Consider the following 22644-nt stretch of genomic DNA (forward strand, 5'->3'; position numbering starts at 1 on the left):
GGCTGGATTTCTCATCTGCCCGAGCGCGGGAAAATGTGTGTGGTGTAGGGTTGCAACAGCGAACATTCATGGCCACTGTCCTCGGGTGCTGGCCACATCGACGTGATTTCTCGTAGGAAGGAGCTGGTGTGCAACCTAAAATCAGTCGGGGGTATTTTTTTTTTTTTTTAATCAGCCACATGCTGCCCAGAGAGAGTTCCGGAAGGATTTGTGGTGAGGCCGGGCCGCCTTTCCCAATAGAAGATGCTTCAAAAACGGTGCCCATTATTCATTCATTTCCACAGGATATTCCAAGCTCCTAGAAGGGTGGTTTTGAAGCACATTCCAAGACATGCTTCATGCGGTCTCGCTCTTTGCCCACCTACGTTGCTTCTCTGCAGCAGCAAATGTGCATTTTGCATTTTTTGCAATCTGCCACACTAGCAATTCCCTGAAAGGCTGCAGGCGGGTGTGCTGCTTTCAGAGCAGGATGGGCAGCCTTAGCCCAAGCATGCCTCAATGTCCTATGCTAGCCGTGGGGCCGGTTTGCGAGTGCCTGGGAGGGGTATATAGAATTAATTGAACCCGATAAAATCCAAACCCCGGGATTCGATATTTATTGGGTGGAATAAATTCAGTTATATTGCGTTAATGTGGAAGATTGTGTGAAGATACCGCACCAAAATCTGCATGTCCTCAGGCCTTGTCCAGTTGGTTTTATCAGTTGTATGACTTTACAACGCATACCGTTGTAACGCATGCCGTTACCACTCATGCGTTACAACGCGATTGACATCACCAGAAAAATTTCTTTTACATGCATACTTTTACAACGATTTTCGTTGTTAAACTATGCATGTAAATGGCATTTTCATGTTAAAGGATTTTCACCCTAAAAATTTGCCTTTTACATTTACCCCTCCTCCTTACCTTTCCTCTCCTTAATCTTTCGTGGTGACGTTGTACATCGTTAAGAGGAAGCAGAAGTGTTTTTCCGTTTCCTCTTTTGACGCCGATTGCCTCCACATCTTTTTCTTTATACTTCGGAAACAGGTGCGTTGTTTTTTTTGGGGGGGGGGGGTGACCCCTTAAGCCCCCTTTTTAAACTAATGCTTTTTTTGGGGGGGGGGAGACCTCCCAAGCCCACCCCCCTTTTTAAAAAACTTTAGCACACATGACTTTACTATGTATTTCGTAGTAAAGGTATGCGTGGTAAGGGCTTTTCGTTGTAACCACACATGCGTTGTAATGCATGCATGGTTATGGTTATGCGTGGAGACGGCCGCGTTGCAGTGGCCGTTTCCCAGTTTTACCGTATGATTTTCATCAGGAGATGGAGACTTTATTGCACCTGGTAACCTGTGGTTGTCATACAGTCTGCAGAACTCAGAATTCCACCCCCTGCTCAAACAGGGGTTTGCGCAGAGCTCAGAATTTTCCAAGACACACAAAATCAAGCCATTGGCCTCCTGCAGCGTGGGGCTTGTTTTAACAGTTTTGGCAAGCCTAATTTTGGATGTTTATTTTTTTTTTTAATTTAATGCGATTTTATATAGCGCAAACTTTACCCAAAGGTGTCAGAGCGCTTTACATAAGAACCAGTTGCAAAACATAAGGATTTAGGATTACATGCGTTACATAAAAGATACAAACAGAAAAAATTACAAATGTACAAGATGTAAAGTCACACAAGAAGGAGATACAAACAGAAAGAAAAATTGCACTGTACAAGATGTAAAGTCACACAAGGAGGAGATACAAACAGAAAGAAAAATTGCAAATGTACAAGTAGTAAAGTCACTCAAGGAAGAGATACAAATGGATATACTCTAAGAGTCACATAGGAATGGTAGAGAGTACAAAGGTGTACTGCATATACTAGTGATTAGAGTTATCTCTCTTTCTCTCTCTGTCTCTCTCTCTCTCTCTCTGTCTCTCTGTCTCTCTCTCTCCATATATATATATATATATATATATATATATATATATATATATATATACATACATATATATATACATACATATATATATATGTATATATATACATATACACATAGTAGATTTTCTCAGGTCAAGACCCAAAAAAAACCAGGAGAGCAGAGTTCCATTAAGTGGAGTCGAAGGGGGGGGCGCAGTCACAGCACCAAGGGAGGATATGAGGGATACAAGGGTATGGAGAAAAGGCAGAACAGAAAAGGGAAGAAACATTTGTGGATCGTCAAGGGGTAAACGAGGGAAAAGGGTAAAGGAAAGGGGAATGGACAAGATGGCGGGTCAGGGTCCAGAGAAAAGCGGCTGAGAACAGCAGCAAAATGGCGGCCAGGACAAAGGAAAAATTAAAGAGGTCCATGAGAGTCCTTGCTGGTTTGTTGACTGTTGGCTGGTGGTCACTGACGCTTTTCGTTGGGCCGCTTTATAAATCAGGAGCTGGATGTCCCACGGTTTCCCTGTCTCGAGCTTCAGCTTGAAGGAGGCTTTCCCACCGCTGCCACGCTGCGCTCTCTACCGTAGCTGGAGAGCCCACCGGTCCGTCTGGCCATGCACTGCACACACTCCTGCTTGCCCGGGAGCCCCTGTTACCTGCAGCACGTTGGGGCGCCTCAGCCGCTACAGCAGCACCATCTCCTTGAGGATCTTACAGGAGGCCAGCCGGTAGCAGTCCCGGGCCTCCCCGTACTGCCGCACGCAGCTCTCCATGTCGTGCCCTCCCAGATTCAGATACCGGATACCAGGGAGACTGGGCAGGCGGTGCGTTCGTCGTTCTCTGAGATGCTTTAAAGTACCTCAAATTAAAAAGAAGAGGGAAGATCATCAGACCAATCCCTTAGGAATTAAGGATTGGGATTGTCCGAACGGAACAAAGAAACACAAATCATTGTGGAGTCCATCTATTGACTCGCATGGCCTTGTAAAATATAAAATCCATTGACGATAAAGCAAAATTGCAGGCGATTATCTATTGACTCGCATGGCCTTGTAAAATATAAAATCCATTGACGATAAAGCAAAATTGCAGGCGATTATCTATTGTCACCTGAATTCCGGAATCAATACTGGTAGCGCAAAAATAAAAATTGCTATAAATAAAGAAGATGTTTTTAATATAGTCCTGAGGAAGGTGTCCTAAACATCGAAGCACCGAAACGCGTCGACAAAATTGTTTTTTTAGCAGATGATTGTATATTTATGTGCTAAGAATCATTTTTTGTGACTTATGAAAATATATGTATGCATTTTTTATGTATAAGAAAATGTTCACGTTAAGTTTACTGATGAAACTTTTTAAAATAAAATTGTTTGAATACATTTTTATGTTATGATTTGATTTATGTGCAATATATGATTAGTTGGGGATACAATTGATTCAAGAAGGTGTCATTGTTTACAAATTATACTGATGTTTTAAGTTGTAATACACAGAAAGGAAGCTCCTTTTTCTTGTGCCTTCCCAGGTCCACGGTCTTCGCGCAGCCCAGCTCGGGGGGCTCCAGGACCAGCCTCTGCCCGGGCTCTGAGCGCGGCTCCAGGTCCATCAGCCTCCGCTCCAGGGCTTTCACCTGCCGCCGGCCCGGGGGCGCCCGGTAGTGCAGCACCTCCTGGTGCCGCTCCTGCTCCGTCAGGGGGTACTTTTAGGGTTGTACGAGCTGAAGCCCATCGAGACGGGTCACAAAGTAACTTCATGCTGCCCCGACCCGCAAATCCAGCTTTTGGGGGCTGAGGGTGGGGTTCTCCCCAGGCTGTCATGCCTTTCTTCAGAAAACCATTCACAGGGGATTAGTGGAGGGATGGGGCAGCGGCACTCCTTCCGGCACCTGGTCCCAGGAGCCTCGAATGATTGCCTTAAAGGCTTTACGAAATATGTAATCTTTTCACCGTCAGAAAGAAATTCAAGTTATATACCACTTTTTCCAGTGTTTACAAAACTAAAATGAGCTAGAATGAGCTCAAATGAGTCTGGTATTCCATTCTTAAAGTTGTGTCAGCTGTGGCCTGTGCAGGTAATTGGGCCGTGTTGGGGGGGGATTCGAAAGATGATCACGGGTAAAAACTAAATAAATAAATACATAATTTTCCCTCATCGTCGTCTGTCAAAACCCAGGCCCATCCACCCCACCGCTCTTACCTGCACGGGCTGTGGCTGAGTTTTGTTACCTCAAAACACCGTAAGGCTTTTTGAACGAATCATAGACATAACATAATAACTTGGTATATTAACCCTTTAAGTGCTGCGAACGTTCGGCGGACGTCGCGTGCACTACCTCGCTAGTGCTACGCACGTCCGCTGAACGTTCCGATCCTGCCCGCGCAATGGAACGTCCGCACTGGGGCGGAATTTGCGGCGCGCTTAACGGGTTAAATGTGAGTAAGACCCAGAATCCACAGATTAGGGGCCTAATCACAAAAGCCTATAAGATTGCGTCACGTAGTACTCATAGTGAATTTCACTTACCCTTACATATTATTCAGGAATATTCCCCAAACATTCCTGTTTTATTCCCATTTTAGAAGTTTTAGGCACAATTCGCAAATACCTGTAAGAATAGGTACCTTCATGAGTTGTAGATGAACTTCTGCAGGACTCTAGATTTAGTTATTTACTGGCAAATATAGGCTAGAAATACCTTGAGACCCACCCCTCCTGCTCCGTACAGCTCTCACTGGCAGACTTCAGAAAGAGATTTAATACCTGGCTCTTCGACTGAGACAAAGCGCCCATATACCCCTTGGGGTGACAATGTTGGGCTTTACAAATGCTGTTAGATTGGTTGATTGAGATACCCTTGGCTCTCTCCATAAGAAACTTGGCTGAATTCAATGTGTAACATGTGCTGGAAGTGCTTGAGGATGCTGAAATGCAATACAGTTAGAAAATACAAAAGGCCAAACATCAGAAAAAGGTATAGGAACATGCTGTAAATGTAATATATTGTATAGTAGATTTATATAATGCTTACTACCCCAGTTGAGACGTGGAGGCTCTTTACGGGTTGAAGGACTTTACTCACTGTAGCTCAGCGCTTGCTTGTAGTGTTAGATGTATTTCTTGCAGTGAATTGTACATTGTTATTATAGGTTTTTTTAAAAAACATTTTTATTTGGTTTCCTTTTAAAGGCTTGTACAGAACAACAACATTTCAGATTCACTACCATCAAGAGGTTAATTTGTCAGAACAATTGATACCTGAAAGAATACACATCAAAAGGATGTAACAATCAACCACACTGTGTGCTGAACTCAACATTACAGTGCTATAAATTTTAATCCAATGTAAACAAACCAGACCCATATAGAGGTTTGCGCAAGGGTGGAGGAAGGTCATATCCCTACCTGAGTCATACCCAGCATGCACCCCGCTTAAAGCTCCTCCTCTCTACCATCAGTGAGCTTTCTGCCGATCCCCACAAACCTCAAGCATTATTTGATTTAGCCAACTCCCGAAATATGCAACATTATTGGAGGTACTATGCTTTTAATTGCATGCAGTTTGTAGCCTAGAGGGCGGTTTGTTGTTAATTGTTATTGTAATTATTATTGTCACAGATGCTTTACGTATGTATTGATTTTACATGCCTAATTGCGTACCTGTTGTATATATTACCAATGACCATAAAAAAGTTGAAACTGAATCGTTTATGACAGGAGCCTATTAAAGCCATTTGGAGGATCGGACATGGTCAGAGAGCATCTCTACCGGTAACTGCAGTGGATTCAGGATCAATGGGCAGGCAAGATAATGAGTTGACCCGGTCGGCTTGTGGCTGGAGGGTTGGCCCGAGAGAAAAGCTACCTGAGACTTTAAGGACTTACACAGGTTATCAGGGTCCATCCTAAACTGGTTCACCTTGCTTTTCCACAACAGAACCCAAAGAATTAAGTTTAATCAGACCCTGTCCAATCCCACACCGGTCACACTAGGGGTCCGACTCTTATCCACTCTCTTTAACCTGTTCATTGAGCATTTAAGTGAAATTATGTAGCTATCCAACATCTACTATTACACATATGCCGACGACACCCAACTGTACTTGAAAATCTCTTCCCCCAAAGATATCCGGTGTCTCAACATAACTCTACAAAAAAATAACTGGATGACATGCAACCCCCTTAAACTAAAAGCTCTCAAATGGAATTCATCTTAATTGTCCCACTCAAACAGTCACCCGATATCGGAGAATAGATGAAGCAACTAACAACTAACAGCTCTTAACTGCTTACCAGACGTTATAGGAATAACACTAGACAAGAACTTTAACATGCAGGAGCACATCAGTACTGCCACAAAAGGAGCTAACTTCCAAATGAACATCTTAAGAAAAATTAAAACTTTCCTCTCCACCGACAACTTCAAATCAGCTGTTCAAGACCTAGTGATTTCGAGGTTGGACTGTGAAAGTGCAGTCCTCTGCGGCCTCTTTAGATCTGAGTTGGCTCCACTAAGGGCCTCTCTTAACTCTGTTGCAAGGCTCATTACAGGATCTAAAAGATACAACCACATCACTCCTGACCAGCAAACTCTAAACTGGCTCGCATATGAGGCAAGGATTCACAAAAACAAAAATCCTGAATCACCCATAAAACCCTACACTTCAACACCCTGTGGTACCTAGCACAAAAAAGGGAGCTGTCGGGCTGCTGCAGATCCGCTAGAAGCGCCAGTACCTTATTGTTGATACCACAAAAGGTTTATGAAAAGAAAACGCACCATCAAGCATTCTTGGGTATTGCCCCGAGAATCTGGAACTCCCTGCCCCTGAAATCAGACTGAACCGCACAGCTGCATCATTTAAAAAGGAAGTTAAAGTGCTACTGCGGAACACATTTCTGCTCTAGAGCTCACAAACTCTACTGGCTGGGCTCCAATAGGGCAGAGTCCCTACACCTATGTAAATTACTCGGCTGTTATGATCTTGTTTTCTGAGTTGGCGGCCTGGACCTTGTGGTGGCACATTCCCTCTCTTTTCCCTTCCGGCACTGAAAATAATTGTGATGGCAATGGTGCTCTCGCGTCTCGATTATGGGAACATAGTCTACAACGGCGCACCGGCCTATGCCATACACAGATTGCAGCTAGTGCAAAATCAGGCTGCCCGCCTGATCCATGGGCTGCCCAAATACCATCGAGCAACCCCACTGCTGAAATCATTGCACTGGCTACCTGTGAGGGAGCGGGCCTTATTTAAACTAGGTTGCCTCACCTTCCAGGCTAGAATGGGCACTGCCCCCGAGTTTATGTGCTCGGCCATCAAACCTTACCTTCCGGGCAGAGAACTCCGCTCTACCCACATGGCACTCCTGGCCACCCCTCGCTTTAAGAAAAAGAAAGCAGGCGGGGCGAAATTTGCGGTCCTCGCACCTGTCTTCTGGAACTCCCTCCCTATGACCCTTAGATCCGCAACTTCCTATTTGGAGTTCCGGAAGAATCTCAAAACCTTCCTCTTTTCCAGAGCTTTTGATGCCTAATCTGTCCCTGTTGTTGCTGTTGCTGGTAATAGCTCCTTCAGCGCCATGAAACCGCTGGGTATAAGCGCGCTAAACAAATGCTTTTAAATTCAAATTCAAATACACATCCTGTACCGTTCTTTATTATGCTGTTGTCTTTTTTTACCTGTTTCTTCTTTATTGGACATTTGTAAAGCACTCTGATACCCCCAAGGTCATGTTTGCGCTATATAAAACTTCATAAATAAATAAAACAGAGCTTGGTTTACTAAAAGCGACACTCTGGCAGGCAGTGTCCAAAGTGGGCTCTAAGGCGTTGGAATGACCCAGAAGAGAGTCTCATGAAGCATATTTGAGAAGGAGCAAAAGCTTCAAAATGGAGAATACATACAGAGACTGAAGCAGGAAGAAAGGTTCCCAGATGTATACAGTATGGTTCTCCAGACTGATAGTTGGGGCTTGTGGAGATAAAATCATACAGTTTGAGTTTAGTTGTGGAGCTCGAGCTCACACACACTTTGGCTCCTGTAGTGATGCAATGCATGCAAACGACACAAGGGCAACCTCACTTCAGTCCTTTGAGGTGGTGGAACACCAAACTGTGGGGTGATGGTTATGGAAGGATATAACCTTAAACTTTGTGGGTGAACCAATTGCATCTGTCACAGCTGGAATGCAAGTCTACATTTACAGTGGAGAAGCCCTCTTTTGTGACCAAGTCTTTTTTTGTGATCCATCCCCAGTACACCACACTATTACACACACACACCTGCGTGCACACACACACACGCACACAGACACAACATTGAACTGATGAAATGGAACAACCTGTGAATAAAAGAGAGGTCCTTTGCTAGGTAGGACCCTCTTAATGTTTATTCTTCTTACTTTCGACATTCAATCACTGCTTCTAGTTTATTTCGTCTGCATGCTTCGTGGTTCTATTATTTGAGTTCTTTTGGTTTATTTGATTCTTTACTCCCTTGGTCCTGTAAATGTTTTTCGCATATATATTGCTTCAGAATGTCTTCCTTTATGTCCCAATCATACCAGGCCTGGTGTTCCTGTATCCACATTTTCTGGGTATGGAGAACACCGGGTGCAGTTTTATGGGGTGCATCAGATGAAATCGCTGCTAAACATGGCAGAGCTGATGGAAGCGAGAAAGCTTGGCGCCCACTGATGCCTTCAGTGAAATGGAAGGACGGGCATGGAACGCTCCCCACTGCCTGGCACCAGTCTCCTCTGGCACTGGATGCCCTCCACAGACCCTGCCATGCAGCTTTCCCGGCTTCCATTTACCACCTGCTAGAAGCAGGTGGTACATGGGAGCATAAAGTTGTCTGTTGGATCCACAGGTTTTATTTTCTGACCTGGCAAATGGAGTTGGCAAGGTATTCCCCATTCGAGGCAGAACAACTTGTAATAGTCACATTTAGATTTGGAAATCCAAGCTGGAAACATTAATTCAGTCCACTTAGTATCCTCGCACCTAAATCCATCCAATTTATAAACAGCTCTACATAAGCACAGAATTAATGTAATGGCTGCAAGAAACTGACTAGGCGGACTTCCACTCGCAATAACCTCTTCCTTCACTTTGTTTGTCTTTAAACATTTCCCACTATTTATATTTTTGAATTTACTTTGTTTTCTTTTATTCGTTATTTTTTTGTTTGCATCTTTATCAAGTGCATTTTTCTGCTATGTGGTTTTTCCTTCCTCTTTCCCTTCTTTCTTTTAGTGACCTCTTCAGGTATTTCTTTCATTGTCATTGTTTCATTCTTGACTGTTTTGTTTACTTTCCTATTTCTTCCATTCTTTCTCAAATATTTCCATTCTAAAAATCTTCCTTTATTTTTTTTCTTTGTGGCTATACTTTTATTCTCTCAAGTATTCGTTTGATTGTCTGTCTTTATCACCTTTTGTCTGTTTCTTTTGTTGCCTCTTTAAGTGCCTCTGTCTTTCTTTTGTTTTCACTTAAAAACGTTATTATTGATTTTCATATATTTATTAATTCATTATTGTATTCCCTGTTTTCTTTCCATTTCGTTATGACTTTTTGGCTTGTTTTCTTCCTTTCATTTCGCTTCCAATCTTTCTCTCATTCCGTAAACACCTCTTTTGCTTGCTTTTCTTTTTCACAGTTTCTTATCGTTTTTTTTCTAATGCTACACTCTCTCATATCCCTTGTTCCGTCTTGCTTCCGCTTAAACGTTGCACAACATCAAATAACAAAACACTAGTTTGAGGTTTCAGCCTTGACAACGTCAAGGAACAAATATTTCATAATCATCATAAAATGATAAAAAGAACAAAAAAACGATTCTTTGAACTCCGCTCCAAACCGGTTTCTCGCTACTCCATCTGGGGGGCGGGTGGGAAGTGATGGCTCACCTGGGCACGTAGGGGGGAGGGATACAAACCGGATGTGGGGGGGCTTTATTATATTTGAATGGCGTCCGTTGGCCACGAGCCGCAGCCACGACGACGTCAGCGCCAGTATTTTGCTTCCACAGAACGTCGCCCTCGAGCCTCACGCCGCGTGCCAGAGACTTCCTGCTTCCTAACCCCTGCTATAGTTTATAACCCTGGGCCAGTCTGGGCTTTGGCTCCCCTTCCACTTACAAAGGCCCTGACTCTGCACAGTGGTGGAGAGAGGCTGAGGCATTCTGACTCACGCAAGAAACCCCAGGTTTCCAAAATCTGCTGCTTTTGCAAAATGACTTCTTTATAAACAACCGAGAAAGGGAGGAGAGGGGCAGGAGGAGACATTAAATAATGTGGTGGAGAGGTGAAGAGGAGTGTGGACAGGTGGGGGAAAAGGCAAAGAGGGGAGATAAGGTCGAGAGAGCAGTGTGGAGGGCAGGGTGATTAGGGCCAGTGCTTCATTTGTGAAAGAAAGAGTGCCGGTGCCTGTAACACGGCACTCGAGGGAGAAAGTAAAACAGGGCCTGGGCGAAGCATACTACGGGAGACCGCAACACCGAGCATGGGGAGCAGGTATAAGTCATGGAAAAGAAGTACATGAGAGAGCAAGCAGCACGAGAAAGATGGAGCAATACTGAGTGTGGGGTTGTGAGTATGAACTGGAAAACACATGCACTCTCATGGTGTGCTGAACCAAAAGAGTAGTTGCCAAAAGTGGAACATACAAACCAGCCCATCAGAAGGATGGTAAAGAGGGTATGCTCCAAGGGAGGAAAAACACAAGAAAAGGAAAGCAAGACATCAAATTAGAAGCATTTAAATAAAGCATAACAATAAAGCAAGCCAGTCATAAACAATGGATGTGGTGTGCTGAATGCATAATGCTGCAAAACAGGTTGGGAAGTGTAAATTCACCTGTATGCTGTTTTGAGAGTAATGTGTGAGCATTTGCTTTTGATTCCATATGAAGTCTAGTTAGTAGTTTAGGGAAAAAGTAGTACCTATCTGCATGATGTTGTGTAGGTACATACTTGTTGTGTGTGTTTAAGTGCCACGGATAAGGGGAAGGGCAGTAACCCATTGTTAGACATATGTGTGTGGTACATCTGTGTGTGTGTGTGTGTCTGTGCACGCTGTGGAAAGAGCAGTACTCTGTCCCTAAAGGTTCGAAGCAAAAATCTAGGTTTTAATTGATAAGGGAATTTTTTGTTGAGATTAGTCCATGGGGGATTACCCCATATATTCTGAAGTTGAGGAAGTGGATTGCCCTGTTGTGAGGAGATGCATGTGGAGTAAGTCCACTGTGGTGTGCTAAGTTAGGACAATAGTAGAACCCTGTTATGAGAGGTTGCTTTGGGGGGCACTTTGCTGAGCGAAAATGTGGGTCTCTGTAGTACCCTGTCTTGAGAAGGTGCATGGGGAATGCTGTTGGGGAAGAGTGATACCTTGTTAGGAGAAGTTGTATGTGGAGTACACCGTGGTGTGCGATGTGGGAGAAAGATGTACCATGTCATAAAAGAGGTTACAAATGGAATTACCCTTGGAGTGAAAATGTGGAGAAGCCTAATATCCTGTGCTGTTGTGTGGGTCATAGTCAGATATTTTGCCAGTGTGTGCTCTGGGACCAGTTTTCATTCTGTAAAAATGGGAAGATTTGACAGGTTTATGGTACATGAGGCAGAGCAGGTTTGTGATTGATTTGTGGTTTGTTTTGTACAGGTTGAGCATAATGGAGTCAGTCACCGTTGTATTTAGGAGTGTTAGATGTTGCTCTATTGTGTTGTGGGTAAGTACTGCTTTACCTGATGACATGGTTTAGTGTTAACGGTTATAATGCAGGACTCCTCTATTGTTTGATTGCAGTGTTGTGTCAACACGTTTCCACTGTGCATCTACTTTAGACAGTCATCATTCTGTTTGGAAGACATCCTGACTTTTTCTGGTGCAGTTTCCACACGACACGGAAGTTCAATTTCTAGCCTGCCCATGCTGTTGCTGTGGGTCAAGCGGATACTTCTGAAAGTCTTGATTTTTTCAGCTTGTTTTTGTGGTGTGGCCTTGTAAAAGTATGAAAATTATTAATAGGGACAATGAAGAACACATACAAGGTTTTCAAAAGAATAGTGGCTTTATTGCCAATTAAAGCTGCAGCTTGAGACAATTTGCAGGTTTGCAAAGTGATCTGATTTCACAGAGAGAATTCAGGCTTTATATATGTTCACAATCTCTTGACAGGTTATTCATTAACTATTACATCATGGTGTGACCATGCTAGAATTAAATCCACGTGTACATTGCAGTATCAAGGTGCATTTCAAAAATATGTCTACGTTCACATTTTACATTATTTGCGACACATCGGACCATGCAGCTACAGGTTAATCTTTAAACCACCATCTCCTGACTTTTCAGGCTTGCCTTGGCCGGTTATCTACATATGTACATTTGCAGTATTGATCTACTATTGGCAGAGGCCCGTGTCAGCCTTGCCGTGACCGGTTATCTACAAATGTACATATGCAATGTTGATCTAGCAGATGCAGAGGCCCGTGTTTTCTGCTTTCCCACACAATGACGCACTTGCTATCTGTGCTAGGTAAACACTTTGCCCCTCTACGACGACAAGGCAAGGACAGGCCAAACATGTCACACTCTAGGTCAGCGAGCAATTCCTGGAAAACGTTCACTGAACTGACTGAACTGCCTCTGGTATAGAGGTGAAAGCTAATGAATCATTAAACAATTTGAAGTTTCAGCAAAGTGGACACGCACAAACTCATCTGTCTTTCTTTCCTGGTTTTCAGCTGAATTTCAGACAACTTGATTAACCCCTTGTGTACCAGCCGTGCACCATGGAGCAACATTTCATTATAAAATAATGGGATCTGTTCATTTGCAAGCAGGTTACAGACAGAAATTAATATAAACTGCAGTTCAATTCAATATTGTAATTTTTCATCTTTGACAACTCGACCCTTTGAACCTCAGTTTAAAATAATTTCATCACGCAGCAGATCATAATTAATAATTATATTGTTCATTCTTATCATCGTCAGAAATGTCTATGTTCATTAACTCAGTAGTGACTGTTTGCATCAGCATCCTTTCTTTTTCCTTTAATTTCTTCACTTGGCATTTTGTCATCTGTCCCAATAGTTGACAGCACATTGGCAGGCAATTAACTAATAGACAACAGCCTATTACTAGTAGGAAAATTGTTATGAATATCATCCCTATCTTCCAACCCCATGCGCTCAACCAACTCCAAAGTGAACCTCCTATATCCCATGTACCAGAATCCTGATGTGCTTCTACACCTATATGATGCAATCTTTTTATTGCTTCCCTGACAGTAACAGAGGAGTCCGGGACATAGGTGCAACAGGACGCCCCTATAATTGCACAGACTCCTCCCCTTTCTGCTAGCATCATGTCGAGGATCATTCTATTTTGTAACGAAACTAATCTCACAGCTTGAAGCTCTACTGTAATATTTTCAAGTATACTTGTTGTTTCATTTATTGTTGCTTCTAGTAGCCTGGATAATCTACGTATATCTCTGGAGTTGATAGCTGGACCAATCCATGGTATCACTCCTTTAAATATGTCACCCGCTATCTGTGATGCTGTATCTCTTTGATCCACATCCACACTTCTCCCTCTGCATCTGCATAGGCTATGTCTGTCATATCAATTCTTCCTTTTGTTTGCTCTTCGGTTAACAAAATACAATCATGGTCTGTGTCCACTAGATCATCAGTGGGAATAGGTAACAGAGTAGCAGGGTTAAGCACATTGCATTTGTGAAGTGTCACATGTGCTGCAAATAAACAGATCTCATACTGTGTGAGCCTGGCATTTGTGAGGTGCTGCGTACGTGTCTTATTTAGTATCAGCTCTACGGCATGTGGAACATAGACATCAACTTCATGTCCCATTATTATGGTTTCTGCACGTTGTAGTGCTAAGGCGGTTGCTGCAACAGAACGTATACAGGAAGGTAAAGCCTTGGCTACAGTATCCAAGGTGGCAGAGAAATATGCGCATGGTCTTTTGTGGTCACCAAACTGCTGGCATAGAACCCCAAGAGCACTCCCGTCAGACTCATGAACATAGAGTTGGAAAGACTTAGAATAGTCTGGTAGGCCTAAAGCAGGAGCAGAGCAGAGAGCTTGCCGAATGGCAAGGAAGCTTTGTTCATGTTCTGGCAACCACTGGAGGGGTTCGGGCGTGTCCTTGTGGGTCAGGGCCAATAAAGGTTTTGAAATCAAGGAGAAGTTAGCAATCCAATGTCGACAATAACTGGCCATACCTAAAAAGGCTCGCACCTGTTTTTGGGTGCGTGGCACTGGTGTCTGTAGAATCAATTTAATGCGCTTATCATCCAATCTTCTCTGCCCTTTCGACAGGATGTGTCCTAGGTAGGATACTTCCTGTTGAACAAATTGAATCTTTTCTGGTGAAACTTTGTGACCACGTTCAGCTAAGAAATTTAACAAATTAATGGTGTCAGTTGTACATTGTGCCTCAGAGATGCTACCAAGTAGCAGGTCATCAATGTATTGTATTAGCACAGAGTTAGGTGATAAATTGAATGTGTCTAGTTCTCTCTTTAAGGCCTGGTTGTAAATGCTCGGACTTTCTGTGAACCCTTGAGGGACCCTACAGAAGCAGAAGCTTCTCCCGCCTATAGAGAATGAAAAGAGGTACATGCTAGCCTCATCTATTGGGATTGAGAAGAAGGCATTCTTCAAATCCACTACAGAAAAATATGCCATTTCTGGTGACAGTGTTGACAATATTGATACTACATTTGGGACAACCGGGAACTGTGGCACCACTATTTTATTTATTTCCCTCAGATCAACTATGAATCTGTAACTTTTTTCATTAGTATTCCCATCACTCTTTTTTAAGACCGGTAGGATAGGGCTGTTACAAGGACTGCCTGATATTTCTTTAACAATCCCCTCTTTCAGTAAGTCAGCTATTATATCCTGCAATCCCTTTAGACCCTCTGGAGCAATTTTGTACTGTGGTATTCTTGGTAATTTTACATTCTGTTTGACTGTAATAGTGACAGGTGTGATGTTCATTTTCCCTGTGTCATTTTTGTGTTTTGCCCATATCCTTGAATCTATTTGATCCATTATTTGTGCGGCAATATTTTGTATTCCTATTGATAGGAAACAGTTGCCCATTTCCTCTGTCATTGGTCCATCTACTTCCAAGAAAACTCCGTCTGCAGTGCACTTAATAGTGGCATTCATCTTTTTTAGCAAATCCAATCCCAACAAATTAAATGCACATTTGTCTGATATAAGGAATGAATGGGTGTCCTGAATTGGGCCTATGCTGTATTTCAAGGGTGCTGAAATTGGGCTTGTTACAAGTATGTTGGTGAATCCCACTGACTTATTTATTTTTCCCGAGAGAGGAACATCTGGAAACTTTTTCTTGGTCAAGGAGGAATTGGTGGCCCCTGTATCTATTAGTAATTCCACAGGTGTACCTTCAATCTTACCCCTCACATATGGTCCAGTGGGATCTACAGGGATTACCATCCTCTGTATTAACTCTCTCGGGCCCCCCTATTGTGCATAATAGTCCCATTCCCCTTGGGGCCCTTCCTGATATATTCCATCATAAGGGTGATGCACCTGCATTTTTGGTATTTGTTCATTATCAAAAAAATTTGTGTTGGGGGGATACTCTGTAGGGCCATGCTGTGAGTCACGTCCTTGCTGTTGATATCCACCTCTTCCCATGCTCCTTCCCCGGCCTCTTGATCTTCCCATCCCACCCCCTCTTTGTGACTGCTTGACGGGGTGTGGGCATTGAGCTCTCCAGTGATCCTGACCCCCACAATTAAAGCATCCTTGTGGGTGTGCTTGTTCAATTGTGGTGGTATGCTGTGTAGGGGGAGCAGAAAATGACCTTTGTGGGCCCCCACGGCCTCTTCCTCTACCCCTGCCTCTTTGTCCTCTGCTGCTATACTGGTTTGACTGCTGAATCAAAACTTTAGTTTTTAACTCTTTTAATTTGTTATTTTTACTTTCCAACTCCTTTTTACCTAGCATTTCGTAATACTGTGCCAATTGTAAAACTTCTGTTAGTGGTTTGCATGACCAAGTAGGGTTGTACTCTAGAATCCCTTTTTTAATCGATGGTTTCAAATTATTTACAAAACAAGAGACAAGTGCACTTTGTGTTGCTTCCTTTTCAGTATCTAAACCACTTGAAGCTGTGAAGACTTTCTGTATTCTGGCGAAAAACCCAGATACTGTTTCTTCAGTGTCCTGAATGCATGCATTTAATTTTGACCAGTCTATTTGTTTTCTGGGGACCAGTGTATTTACTTTAGCCATTATTTTTGCTGGTAAGTCTCTAATATCATCTGATATGTCCTCTCCTTGTTCCCTTTTTGCTTTAGTAATTTCTTCCCATTTTATTTTTAATACTTCATCATCCTCTCTCCTTATTTTTCCCCAAATGTCTGGTGGCAAGATTATAGAAAACATTTGTTCTATGTCATCCAGTGTGAGAGTGCCAACTCTTAGTATTATTTCTGTCTGTCTGTACCATTCTTCTCTGTCCTGTCTAATGTCTGGAAATTGAAGTGCAAATCTATGCAATTCAACATTTGACCATGGTGTGTGAACTTTAATAGTGGGCTTCCCTTCCTGACTTCCTGGTACTTCTCTCAATGGCAAGGCTCTAGAAGTGGAAAGAGTACTATCTTCCTCCTTTTTACCTATTTTCTTTTTTTTACATTTTTGTTGTAGCATCAGAAGAGTATCTATCCATTCAGCTAATATCTGGACAGCCTCTAATATATCTGTGCTTGATGCCCCTACATCATCTATTGCTGCTGATATTGTGTTGCTATGTTCACGGGACAATCTGTCAGGTTGGGGGTAGCCGTCTTCCTCAGGCCAATATTTTTCCCAGTCTTTAAACCAGTTGTAACTTTTTTTGTCTAATTTTTCCAAAGCACTGCGTTGAAGCGCAGGCGTGAATTCTGGGGGGAAGCGACTTTTCGCAGTACGCCATGTAGAAGTACCATTTTTCATAATGTCTATCACCCACTCGTGTATCATTTTCTGTTCTCTTTCTGTTATTTTTGGCCTTAACCCTTGTCTACCAGAGGTAGAGAGAGGTGTTTCTTGTAGTGCTACAGGTACTGTCTTACTAGTTGGTGATGTATGTTGTGGTGTGTGTGTCTGTGGTGCTGATGTAGTTTGCATTGTTTGTGGGCTGTATGGTGGTGGAGTTGTTAACAATGCCTCTATTACAGGGTCTTCTGTATCTTCCTGTTCTAAGGGAGCATTAGGTAGAGTGGGGTACACATCTGGTATGGGCTTGTGAACTGTAAGACATTTATCCATTTCCATTTCTTTTTCCCTACAACTTGTTACACATCTTTCTTTTGCCTTCTCCCTATCATATGCCAAAGCTTTCCCTTTCGTTGTCCCAGGTTCCCCTGGCCATCTGTTAGCGGCATATGACCGCCATGCATGAAATGCATCCCATTGTAATAAACGTACTTTCTTCCCTTTCTTTTCACGTTCCCTTAAACAATCTTCTAAATAAAGCATTTTATCTCTGTCAAATGTCCCATATTCTGGAAACTGTAGATCAGGATTTTTTCTAGTATAATGAGTCCATTGATCTAAGTGCATAGCTGTATGGTACCCTTTTTTCCGTGCCACGTACCATGCTGGTGTGCCACGAGGAGGTGTTGGTTGAGTGACATCTAAGGCTGTCCTGCGGCCTTTAGCTGTGCTCAAAAATAGTTTGCTAAGCATTGTGAATTTTATTCAGTTACTAATTTAATTATCTTTTCTCTTTTAGCACTTGTAATTTCTTTTTAAAGTGCTCTTAAAATACACTATTGTACACTACTTTACACACTTTTTTTATACTATTTTTCAAAACTTTTTGCAAGATACAGTTGTATGACCTATTTCAACAATATGCATATGTACTTTTAATTTTTAGACGTCTTTCAAAAGCATGCTATGTCTAAAGGCGACCACCCATGATCCCTTTTAGGAAAGCGACCACCCACGGCCCTTTCTCCTGTCCTTCGGACCCTTTAAGATCTTTCACAGGTTGGACAGTCCTCAGGCACTTATCTTAAAGGCACCCTAAGACCTCCCCTAGAGACCCCTAATGGATCTCAGTTTGTACTTTCTGATGTATTGTAGAAAAAACACTATTTCAATTGACAATATTGAGTTCAGTGCAATGAAGCACTGCCTACCTGAACATTAGACCATTCAGTATGCCGTTGTATGCGTCCTTCTTTGCTGTGGCAACAAAATCACCTGATGGCTCAAGGGAAGCTGGTGGTGTCTTTTGTCAAAGGCTTATCAACGGGAGCCCCGTCATCTGGGCGTGTCAGGAAACAAGTCCTCTCAGTAGCTGCGCAGAATACACCGAGACATCAAGGCTCCTGAAGAATCCTAAGACAGCAGCTCTGTATCCTCTGCAGAGACCATCAGTTCCCCACGAGTCACGGCACCATCTGTAAAAATATGAAAATTATTAATAGGGACAATGAAGAACACATACAAGGTTTTCAAAAGAATAGTGGCTTTATTGCCAATTAAAGCTGCAGCTTGAGACAATTTGCAGGTTTGCAAAGTGATCTGATTTCACAGAGAGAATTCAGGCTTTATATATGTTCACAATCTCTTGACAGGTTATTCATTAACTATTACATCATGGTGTGACCATGCTAGAATTAAATCCACGTGTACATTGCAGTATCAAGGTGCATTTCAAAAATATGTCTACGTTCGCATAATGGAGTCAGTCACCGTTGTATTTAGGAGTGTTAGATGTTGCTCTATTGTGTTGTGGGTAAGTACTGCTTTACCTGATGACATGGTTTAGTGTTAACGGTTATAATGCAGGACTCCTCTATTGTTTGATTGCAGTGTTGTGTCAACACGTTTCCACTGTGCATCTACTTTAGACAGTCATCATTCTGTTTGGAAGACATCCTGACTTTTTCTGGTGCAGTTTCCACACGACACGGAAGTTCAATTTCTAGCCTGCCCATGCTGTTGCTGTGGGTCAAGCGGATACTTCTGAAAGTCTTGATTTTTTCAGCTTGTTTTTGTGGTGTGGCCTTGTAAAAGTATGAAAATTATTAATAGGGACAATGAAGAACACATACAAGGTTTTCAAAAGAATAGTGGCTTTATTGCCAATTAAAGCTGCAGCTTGAGACAATTTGCAGGTTTGCAAAGTGATCTGATTTCACAGAGAGAATTCAGGCTTTATATATGTTCACAATCTCTTGACAGGTTATTCATTAACTATTACATCATGGTGTGACCATGCTAGAATTAAATCCACGTGTACATTGCAGTATCAAGGTGCATTTCAAAAATATGTCTACGTTCACATTTTACATTATTTGCGACACATCGGACCATGCAGCTACAGGTTAATCTTTAAACCACCATCTCCTGACTTTTCAGGCTTGCCTTGGCCGGTTATCTACATATGTACATTTGCAGTATTGATCTACTATTGGCAGAGGCCCGTGTCAGCCTTGCCGTGACCGGTTATCTACAAATGTACATATGCAATGTTGATCTAGCAGATGCAGAGGCCCGTGTTTTCTGCTTTCCCACACAATGACGCACTTGCTATCTGTGCTAGGTAAACACTTTGCCCCTCTACGACGACAAGGCAAGGACAGGCCAAACATGTCACACTCTAGGTCAGCGAGCAATTCCTGGAAAACGTTCACTGAACTGACTGAACTGCCTCTGGTATAGAGGTGAAAGCTAATGAATCATTAAACAATTTGAAGTTTCAGCAAAGTGGACACGCACAAACTCATCTGTCTTTCTTTCCTGGTTTTCAGCTGAATTTCAGACAACTTGATTAACCCCTTGTGTACCAGCCGTGCACCATGGAGCAACATTTCATTATAAAATAATGGGATCTGTTCATTTGCAAGCAGGTTACAGACAGAAATTAATATAAACTGCAGTTCAATTCAATATTGTAATTTTTCATCTTTGACAGCCTCTTTGAAGGCCTTGCAAATTATGTAGCATGAAGAGAATGCACGTGGCTATAGCCAGCCAGTGGTAGAGGCAGAAACCACCAAGGTCCAGATAGGAAGGTTTGCAATGATCTAATCCAGTCATCCCTTTGGCTCCTCCCACAGATCCTCTGTCATGCCAATACATTGATGTTGGCATCATTGTTACTGGCTACAGCTTTCAGAAACTGGTGTTTCTGTTAATGCAATTTATGGTGCCAAAGTCACATCTGTGAACAACAGATCACCGAAAATCTTATCCTTGGTTTGAACTGTGATGATCACCCCAAACGTGGTCCAAGAGAGAACTTGAATCATTTCTGAGCATTTAAAACATATTTGATCACTTTGGTCATGGCTGAATTGAGATGAAGCCAACCAGACAACATGTTGTGTCGGAGGATGCCAAGACAATGAATTAGTCCAGAGAAGTGATCAATAGAGGGTGGGCTCCGTAGGCATGGGGTTTGATTAGAATACATATAACTCATCAGTTATTAGTATCAAACAACTCCACAGTGTGGACTTTTGAAGCATTTACAAATAATGCGCGAGTGGGAGAGCCGTGTGGAACCCCTATTGTTGAATAAGCGGTAGTGATCAATAACTAGCAAAGCAAAAGCTAGCAGGTTCGTCAAAATATAAAAAAGAAAAAACAGAGAATGCTGGCTGTGTCATTCCACAGACGTACATATGCTTCAGAGTACACATGTGTGCCAATGGAACGACATGGGCACCATTTACTTGCATTTTCTATTTACCCACCCAAGATGTATGCTCAACCTCCAGTTATGGCTTCCAAGGGCAAATGACTCAAACTACTTCAGTGCTTTAGGTGAAACGAAACATTGGAAGATAAAAGAGTATGGTGAAAAGCAAAAAACATAAAAAGTATACACGAAAACTGTGTTAATAATCAAGGAGGACCTTTTAAAAACATTTTTGATCAAGTATCTTCAAATTGCGAAACATGATTGAGAGGACTAGCCTTGAAAGTACAGAAGGGTCAGTTGATGATAACTGCTGTTCCGGCTGGTTGGTCGAGTAAGTAGTGGGCATTGTTGCCATTGTGCTATGACGGCGATTGTACAGTGATGGTGCAATGCCACACAATTGAGGAGTCAGTGCTTGTAAATTGCATTAGGGCACATGTGAACAGCCCAGCTGTGGGTCTTGGTAGAAGTCATAATTGCACTTAGGTGTAGTCGGAATGTATGCACGTTTTGAGAATGCTCAAGTGTGTCAAGATGTTTTGGATCCAGGTTTGAGAAGTTTCTCAGCAGTGGTGGTGTACTTTGCCAGACAGACTATTACCTGGGCGCTCAAGTCTTGTAAGCAGAAAAAAAAGAGCATGACAGCATGTCCTGATGCCATAAGTGTTGAAGATGTTGCGTAATCTACGTTCGTTTTGTGAAACTGGGCTAATGCACAGTAGGTGTAAGAGCTTTTATTCTTGTCCCAGGCACAGTCTGCATAGCATTGAGGTAGGTTATGGGGCCCATGTTGGCAGTGCGTAACTAGTTGGTGATAGGCCAAACCTCAGAGCTAAAAACCTGGATTTATGAAAGCCTTTAATTATTTCAAACAGATAGCTCTGTGGGTTTGGCAATTTGTATGTGTTTACACATGTCCAGGAGTGTTTACAATTTTTAAAAGATTCCTTATCTTTGATCCAAGACAGTAATTTAATTTGTTTATTCATGGCGAGCTTGAAAGCGTTGTGGGGTAAGTTTGCTTCCCAAAGATGGTGGCAATCTTTAACCCCTTCACTGCGGCGGCTATTCCGCCGCAGTGCTAAGGGGGTGGGGGGGGCTGCGTGGCGGTCCCGTGCTCGTGACGGAACCGCTCCGTCACGGCACGCGGGTGAGCTGTGCTTGTGACGGAACGGTTCCGTCACGGCCCAGCCCATGCTAGAGAACGTTAGCGCAGGCGCAGAATTCGCGCCACGCAGACGCGGCGAGAGGGCCATGACGGAACCTTTCGGTCACCAGCACAGCCCACCCGATGCTCGTGACGGAACGATTCCGTCACGAGCATGGGAGGGGTTAATTGGGATTTCTTCAAAATGTAACAAAATACATTTGAAGATGACTGGCAGCCGTCCTCGATTGGGTTTTATTCAAAGTATAACAACATACACTCAAAGTTGTCTGCTGTGGGTGTGTGTGCATCTGTGGTGGCCATATCTGAATGCATTTTTTATAGGGGAATACATCCAAATCAAAGATGGACACTGTGGATACATGCGTATCCGAAGCAGCCAGCTTTGATAGGGATTTTGTAAAAAAATACCAAGCTGCACATAAAAAAGTGCCAGACATGCATGTGTGCAAATACGTACATACAGATGGTCATCTTGAAATTGTAAAAAAAACGAGGGGCCTGAAGAGGAAAGTGATCATTCACTGGAGGGGTGGCAAGAGTAGTTTATAAAATGAGAAGTGGCAGATGAAAGGGAACAGAGAAAGGGCGAGGTGAGAAAATATTCCCTCATATTCACCTGAAGGAGAGCTCTGACCTCAGACTGAATGGATACATCATCCAGTAAAAATAGTGTGAGACAAAAATCTATTGGGCAGGAAAAACACAAGAATAGGTAGGAAAACCACTGAATGAGGAGCACGACGGATGTGGCATAGACAACAAAAGCCATCCAATTGTGAGACCATTCATGTAAGTGATGTATTGGGAACATTTGGTCCCTCACAGACAGCTAAAAGTACAA

Source organism: Lissotriton vulgaris, chromosome 7 (genome assembly GCF_964263255.1).
Source record: "Lissotriton vulgaris chromosome 7, aLisVul1.2, whole genome shotgun sequence".
In the NCBI taxonomy this organism is placed as follows: domain Eukaryota; kingdom Metazoa; phylum Chordata; class Amphibia; order Caudata; family Salamandridae; genus Lissotriton; species Lissotriton vulgaris.